Here is an 8,729-nt window from a genome sequence, read left to right as displayed (position 1 = left end):
TATCAATCTGATACTTCAGTGAGCCTGGGCTCTTGGCAAATTGACAAAATTAATTGAAACGAAGACCCTACACAGAAGTGATGACTTCAACAAGGCAGATGCCATCTTGAGAAGCCATCTTCTTCACCATATGCCTTCTTTTAGTTTTCATAGTAGGTTTTATCCAGGCAATGCTAATCCATTAGAAACCTTTATGCAGGGTAGTTATAGGGTTGACTCCAAATCTAGTGATAGTTTGAAAGAAGGAATGGATAGAGATAGATTGGTGGGGTAGAGTGAGAAAGGAAAGTAAGGAGGGAAGTGAGAAGGGGTTGGGGATCAAAAACATTCCAACATGTTTGGATCTGATAGTTTACATGAAATCTCTAAGAGTTAGCCTTCTACTCAGCCTAGTAATAGAGAGTGTAGAATTACCTCACATGTACCCTTCATCTCACCAAATGATCAGTGTGAAGACAGGATGAAAGGTAATCTTTTTCATATGTGGTGGGTTTGCCCAAGGACAGCTAAGATTTAGAACAGCATACTTTAATTATGAGGAATGTTTGGTTAAAGATATTTGATTACAATTAAATACATTCCATAAGATTAATGTTTAATTTAAAAAAGGAAGTTTGCTTTTGATTCTAATAGCTGTAAAATTCTGTTAAAGAAAGAAATCAGAAGAATTTACTCAAATCCAAGCTTGTATAAATGAGATATGGAAAAGTAAGATACAAGAAAGACATCGTAAATGAAAACACATTTTCAACTTAAGTATGTCATTTTTTAAAAAACATAGGATGCCTTTCATAAAAATAAAAAGTTAAAAGGTTATTTAAAAGTAAGTTACAAAAATCAAAGGGTAATTTATAAACACTGGAGACATGGCAAAGAATAAAATGAGCTATAAATATCTGGATTAGTATCTAAGAACCAAACAGTTGTTGAAGACTTTATATAAAGCAACCTACAATGCATGCTTGTTTGTTACCAAAAAGAAGCTTTACAAAGGTTCAAAACCTGCTAATTGATTACCTACATTTTGTAAAGGAGCTATTGTAGGGAAATTAGAATATATTGTATTATGATGGAATCTTTCCCTCAACCTTGGAATCTAGTTGAGGGAGAAAGGGCACTCAAAAAAAAACCAAATGAATTTTATGCAATACTGGACAAGTAAAACCATAAAAAGCACTACTGATAAAAATTTAGCCCTTAAGCATTTTTATGCAAATAGAACAATTTTTTGTTTTAATTGAAAAAATCACACAAGACTATTGGAGAGGAAAAACTCTTGTTTAACTTTTCACCTTTGGGGTCATGCAAGTTAAAATAACAAAAAGAATAACAGGAGAAAAGGCACACAATTTTTATTTATATCTAGACGCATGGGATTTACAGGAAAGAAGCAAAACTCAAGAAGTTAGACTCAGGGCTTATAAATCAAGTTAACAATAAAAAGGCAGGGAGGGTTTGGGCTTCAGGGGATGACAAATGGTGAGAAAATGACTAGGAAATACATGAGGGAACTGATAGAAGATAAGGGCTGTTTTAGTGAGGTCTGTTTATGCAAACTCATCTTGGTGTTGACTCCTTGTCTTCAGTGATAAGAACTGTACTTCTCTCTCTCTGATGATGCTTGGGGGCTACCTTCCTTAAAGGAAATCTTAAGCCTTGCTTTGAAGCAAATAAAGAGAAGGCAGAAAACTCTTCCCTAATCTGTTTATTCTTTATTATTACTATTATTATTGTTGTTATTTTGGCCACACTGCATGGTTTGTGGGATCTTAGTACCCTGACCAGGGATTGAACCTGGGCCCCAGCAGTTTTCACTGCACCAAGTCCTAACTACTGGACTGCCAGGGAATTCCCCTAAATCTGTTGATTCTTAATTGCCTTCAGCTCAAATTAATCCTCATGCCAAAGTGGTTTATTATGAGGTTGCTCTTTCAGATTAAGGCAGTTCACCCAGATGGCCAGGTTAAATATTTGTGATAGGAATATTGAGAAGAAAGATTACTCTTTGGGCTTCATGGACACAGGAAACTTTTCCTCAGGAAGCGATGACAAATTTGCTATTTCCTATTATGAAATTTTGAAACAACTTTATAACAGGTTTTTTTTTTTACTGATTATAAAGTATTACATGTTGCTCCAAATGGAAAATTAAGAAAGTTCAGAGAAAAATAACTCCATCATCCAGAGATACCATCATTGTGACATTTTTTTTCCACATTAATTTTTAACCAATTTTAATTGTTATATTTTATATATGTAAGAACATGTAGCTGGGATGGCAGAAAAATCCCTCTTGAATGCCAAGTCTAATTAGTATGTACTGATCTGAAGTATGGAATGGAGAAAGCAACTAAAGCTCAGTCCAGTTCAGTTCAGTTCAGTCACTCAGTCGTGTCCGACTCTTTGCGACCCCATGAATCACAGCACGCTAGGCCTCCCTGTCCATCACCAACTCCCGGAGTCCACCCAAACCCATGTTCATTGAGTTGGTGATGCCATCCAATGATCTCATCCTCTGTCGTCCCCTTCTCCTCCTGCCCTCAATCTTTCCCAGCATCAGGGTCTTTTCAAATGAGTCAGCTCTCCAAATCAGGTGGCCAAAGTACTGGAGTTTCAGCTTCAACATCAGTTCTTCCAATGAACACTCAGGACTGATCTCCTTTAGGATGGACTGATTGGATCTCCTTGCAGTCCAAGGGACTCTCAAGAGTCTTCTCTAACACCACAGTTCAAAAACATCAATTCTTCAGCACTCAGCTTTCTTTATAGTCCAACTCTCACATCCGTACATGACCACTGGAAAAACCATTGTCTTGACTAGACAGACCTTTGTTGGCAAAGTAAAGTCTTTGCTTTTTAATATGCTATCTAGGTTGGTCATAACTTTCCTTCCAAGGAGTAAGCGTCTTTTAATTTCATTGCTGCAATCCCCATCTGCAGTGATTTTGGAACCCAGGAAAAAAACGTCAGCCACTGTTTCCACTGTTTCCCCATCTATTTGCCATGAAGTGATGGGACCAGATGCCATGATCTTTGTTTTCTGAATGTTGAGCTTTAAGCCAACTTTTTCCCTCTCCTCTTTCACTTTCATCAAGAGGCTCTTTAGTTCCTCTTCACTTTCTGCCATAAGGGTGGTATCATCTGCATATCTGAGGTTATTGATATTTCTCCCAGCAATCTTGATTCCAGCTTGTGCTTCCTCCAGTCCAGCGTTTCTCATGATGTACTCTGCATATAAGTTAAATAAGCAGGGTGACAATATACAGCCTCGACGGACTCCTTCACAGCTACCACCAAGAAAGCTCAGTCCAGTCTATGCTTTTTCATGTCGAAAAACGCATCTTGTTGTTGTTCAGTCACTAAGTTGTGTCTGACTTTTTGCGACCCCAAAGACTGCTTATCAAATCCTTGTTTTAAATGCTTGCCAAGGGGAGAGGTCAATTGATTCTCATTCCTTGTTAGAAACTTCTTGATTATATTTTAAAGAGCTTTATTCAAATATAATTCACATACTATACAACTGACCCTCTAAAAATACACAGTTCAATGGTTTTTAGTGTGTTTGTGCTATGCAACCATCACCACAACTAAACATAGAACATTTTACCTCAGCCCCAAAAGAAACCCAGTACCCGAGTAAGAGTCATTCTCTCTATTTGCCCAATCCTTCCAGCCTATTCTGTACATTTCACAGGAATGGTATTGTGCAGTACATAGTTTTTTGTGACAGGCCTCTTACACTTGGCATGGTGTGTAAGATTCACTCACATTGTAGCATATATCTGTACTTCATTTTTTCTCATTGACAATTTTCCATTGTATGGATATACCACATTTTATTTATCCATTCATCAATCGATACACATTTGGCTGGTTTCCACTTTTTTGCCATTAGAAGTAATACTGCCAGGATTTCCCTGGTGGTCCAGTTCTAAGACTCTGAACTTCCAAAGCAGGGTCCCAGGTTCAACCTCTGATCAGGGAACTATATCTCACATGTCTTAATTAAGAGTTAGTATGCTGCAACTTAAAGATCTTGCATATTGCAATGAAGATTGAAGAGCTCGAGTGCTGCAACTGAGACCTGACACAGCCAAATAAATATTTTTTAAAAATAGTAATCCTGGCATCAATATTTGTGCATATGTTTTTGTATAGACATATATTTTCATTTATCTTGATAGATACCTAAGAGTGAAATTGCTAGGTCATGTGGTAACTCAATATTTAACATTTTGAGGGACAGCCAGACTATTTTATGAGGGAATTGGGCCATTTTACATTCCCACACAATGTGTAAGGGATCCAATTTCTTCACAACCTTGCCAAAATTTTTATTATCTGTTTGATTATAGCCATCCTAGTGGGGGTATGTGGTTTTGATTCTGCACTTCCCAGATAGGCAATGATGTTGTGTATCTTTTCATACACTTTTTAGCCATTTGCACACGTCCTCTGAAAAAATGTCTTTTAGATCACACCTGTCAAACAGTATCATCAAAAGGACCACAAGTAACAAATGTCAGTAAGTGTATGGAGAAAAGAGAACGCTTGCACACTGTTTGCTGGTTGGAATGTAAATTGATGCAGCCATTATGGAAAATAGTATGGAGACTCCACAAAAAACAAAAAATAGAACTACCATATGATCTAGCAATTCTACTCCTGGGTATATACCCAAAAGACACAAAAACACTAATTCAAAAAGATACCTGCATCCTGATGTTCCTATCAGCATTATTTATGACAGCTAAGATATGGAAGCAACCTAAGGGTCTGTCAACATACGAATGGATAAAGAAAATGTGGTATATATACACAATGGAATATTAGTCATAAAAATGAATGCTGCCATTTGCAGCAACGTGATTGGACCTGGAGGGAATTTGCACATGTGCATGCTGTCATTTCAGTCATGTCTGACTCTTTGCAACCCTATGGACTGTAATCTATCAGGCTCCTCTGTCCATGAGATTCTCCAGGCAAGACTACTGGAGTGGGTTGCCATGCCCACCTCCAGGGGATCTTCCCTAACCAGGGATGAAAGTTCTCCTGCATTGGCAGGTGGGTTCTTAACCACTAGTGCCATCTGGGAAGGCCCTAAAGGGTATTATGCTTAGTGAAATAAGTCAAACAGAGAAAGACAAAAACTACATGTTATTACTTATATGTAAAATCTAAAAAATAAAAGAAATGAATAAATACAACAAAACAGAAGCAGACACATAGACATTGTTGCTACCAGTGGGGAGAGAAAGGGGGAGGGGCAAGATAGAAGTAGGGGATTAAGAGGTTCAAACTGCTATGTATAAAATAAATAAGCTACAAGGGTACACTGTAAAACACAGGAAATATTGCCAATATTTTATAAAAACTTAAAAATTTTTTATTTTCAACAAATGAAAATTTGTTTAATCTCTGCATATGGTGACTGCAGCCATGAAATTAAAAGAAGCTTGCTCCTTGGAAGAAAAGTTATGATCAACCTAGACAGCATATTAAAAAGCAGAGACATTACTTTGCCAACAAAGGTCCATCTAGTCAAGGCTATGGTTTTCCTAGTAGTCATGGATGGATGTGAGAGTTGGACTATCAAGAAAGCTGAGCACACAAGAATTGATGCTTTTGAACTATGGTGCTGGAGAAGACTCTTGAGAGTGCCTTGGAGTGCAAGGAGATCCAACCACTCAATCCTAAATGAAATCAACCCTGAATATTCATTGGAAGGACTGATGCCGAAGCTCCAATACTTTGGCCACCTGATGTGAAGAACTGGCTCATTGGAAAAGACCCTGATGCTGGGAAAGATTGACAGCGGGAGGAGAAGGGGACGACAGAGGATGAGATGGTTGGATGGCGTCACCGACTCAATGGACGTGAGTTTGAGTGAGCTCTGGGAGTTGGTGATGGATGGGGAGGCCTGGCGTGCTGCCGTCCATGGGGTGGCAAAGAGTTGGACACGACTGAGTGACTGAACTGAACTGAAAGATGATTAGGTAATTGTTTAATCTTTCTCTTTTCTTCTAGAATCTCATTACCACAATTAACCCACCATATATTTAGCTCACTTTCTTTGTGACAAATGTAAGTAAAAGTTTTATCAGTTCATTTCAGTTGCTCAGTTGTGTCTGACTCTTTGCGACCCCATGGACTGTAGAAAGCCAGGTTTCCCTGTCCATCACCAACTCTTGGAGTTTACTCAAACTCATGTCCATCAAGTCGGTGATGCCATCCAACCGTCTCATCCTCTGTCATCTCCTTTTCCTCCCACCATCAATCTTTCCCAGCATCAGGGTCTTTTCTAATGAGCCAGTTCTTTGCATAAGGTGGCCAAAGTATTGGAGTTTCAGTTTCAGCATTAGTCCTTCCAATGAATATTCAGGACTGATCTCCTTTAGGATGGACTGGTTGGATCTTCTCGCAGTCCAAGGGACTCTCAAGAGTCTTCTCAAGAGTCAACACCACAGTTCAAAAGGATCAAATCTTCAGTGCTCAGCTTTCTTTATAGTCCAACTTTCACATCCATACATGACTACTGGAAAAACCATAGCCTTGACTAGATGGACCTTTGTTGGCAAAGTAATGTCTCTGCTTTTGAATATGCTGTCTAGGTTATTCATAACTTTTCTTCCAAGAAGTAAGCGTATTTTAATTTCATGGGTGCAGTCATCATCTGCAGTGATTTTGGAGCCCCCCAAAATAAAGTCTGTTACTGTTTCCACTGTTTCTGCATCTATTTGCCATGAAGTGATGGGACCAGATGCCATGATCTTAGTTTTCTGAATCATCTTTAGAAAAGAGAAAAAAGAATGCCTAGATAAAGATCATTGGAATATTCATTGATTGGATGGATACATACTTTCTCAGAGGTCTTTAATTTCACTAAAGTTTATTAGAATTACCCAAACCTTTTATCAGGACTGCTAATTTCTTCCTAGGAGAAGACTATGAAGGAGTAGAAATTTTGCTCTAGACTTGCTTTGGGATTTCTTTTTTTAAAAATCTATTGTTGTTATTCCTATCTCCTCAAACTTACTCAAAACAAACAATTCTACATACAGCCAGACAGAAGAGGTCATCTGATAGGGAAATCCATCAGCCTGGACTAAATTTCTCAAATAATGTTTGAACACATAACAAATTCCAAAAAGGAGTTTTCCTGCTCAGTAGTTAAAAGCAAGAGAAAGATGTTCTTTTATGTGCAAATCCTCTAAAAATGCCCTCAGGACTTTTCCTAAGGAAACAAACAACAAAAACCCAACCATACTGTAGGGAAATACATTTTAAAAATTTACATGATAAATTATTTAAAATAATTTTCCCTCTGCTATTCTGAGTTCTTGGCTAGAATCTTTGTAATAAAAGACATTAACAAATGAAAAAGAAATGCAAGTTTATTAACATGTACACCTACTGCACACATGGTTGATAGCCAGGAAAACTAACTCCCTGAGGTGGCCCAAGTCACCATCTTAAATACCACCCTCAGCAGAAGACAAAGGAAAATATTGGTGGGGTAGGCTGTGTGTAGGGAAATCGTTTTGGGAAGTTATAAGGAAAAGTTCTGTAGAGGAGGGTAAGGTTTGTTCTGCCGATTTAAGTAGGTGTCCTCTCTATTGACCAAATTCTCTTATGGTTTAGAGTCAACCTTCTCTTTCTAGTGAGACAGGAATTGGAGTTCTTGTCTGTGGAGCCAAAGAATGGAATCCACAAACACCCAAACACTCATGGTAGCAAGCAAATAGGATTTATTACAGGAAGAAAGTACAAAGCTCTCAGCATAGACACTGAGCCGGTAAAGAGTCCTCCAAGGTGGGACTTAAAGCAATTTTTACATCCTTTCTTAAATCACTTTATTATTTCTAACCAATCAATTTAAAGATCAAGATACTTAACGTCTTTATGGCTTCTCTTGATCCTTGGATTAAGTCACCAGCCTTTTTCATGCCCTCTGGCCATTTTACCAGGGACCAGATGTATGGTCTTAAGATTAAGGATCACCAGTTGTTTTTCCCTCAAGTATATGGAATAGAATTTAATTACTGCCCTTCCCTAGATCTGAGGGCTGATAATTTATCGGACTAAAGAGCATTCCAAGAATTCAGGACAATGGAGTAGGATGTTTACTGAAAATAAGACTGAGGGTGGGAGCTCTACACCGACTGTCTAGTAATTTCTACCTCACTGGGAGAGAGGGAGACACTTACAAATGGAGATTTCCTTTATAAATGCACATTTCCCTCACAAAAGGGTAACTTCAGCTCTTTTTTTCAGAGCTTGTCCTGTGTCTGCAGTTTCTCAAAATAATCCTTATGCCAAAGAGGTACATTTTGGAGGTAGCACATTCTTCCACTCTTCAGCACAACCAACTAAATGACATAACCCAACAAGGAGAAGATGCGAAGAACAGAGAAAAGACAAGAATGGGAGAAAATTATGAGAAAAAAAGGGGCTGTGTGTAATTGATGTACTTATCCACTGAACTTAAATGGATATTTAGACTAAAAGGAAGTGTATATGTTATGATTTTTGAAAGAAATGAAAGATGAATGAGAGCAGGGGTTATTATAGATTTTGTTTACTGCTGTGTCTTAAAAACATGGTAAATGCCGTCTCTCCCAGCAATCAGTGGGCAAATTCCTTTAAAAGGGAGTTTCAGGGTTGTCTAGGCAGAGGTAGGGGCTACATGCAGAAACAGCACAGTCAGCTCTGACAGTCATCTTGAATTG

This window comes from Bubalus kerabau, chromosome 8, assembly GCF_029407905.1.
Source record: "Bubalus kerabau isolate K-KA32 ecotype Philippines breed swamp buffalo chromosome 8, PCC_UOA_SB_1v2, whole genome shotgun sequence".
Classification (NCBI taxonomy): Eukaryota; Metazoa; Chordata; class Mammalia; order Artiodactyla; family Bovidae; genus Bubalus; species Bubalus kerabau.
Note: the sequence above shows the minus strand (reverse complement) of the source record.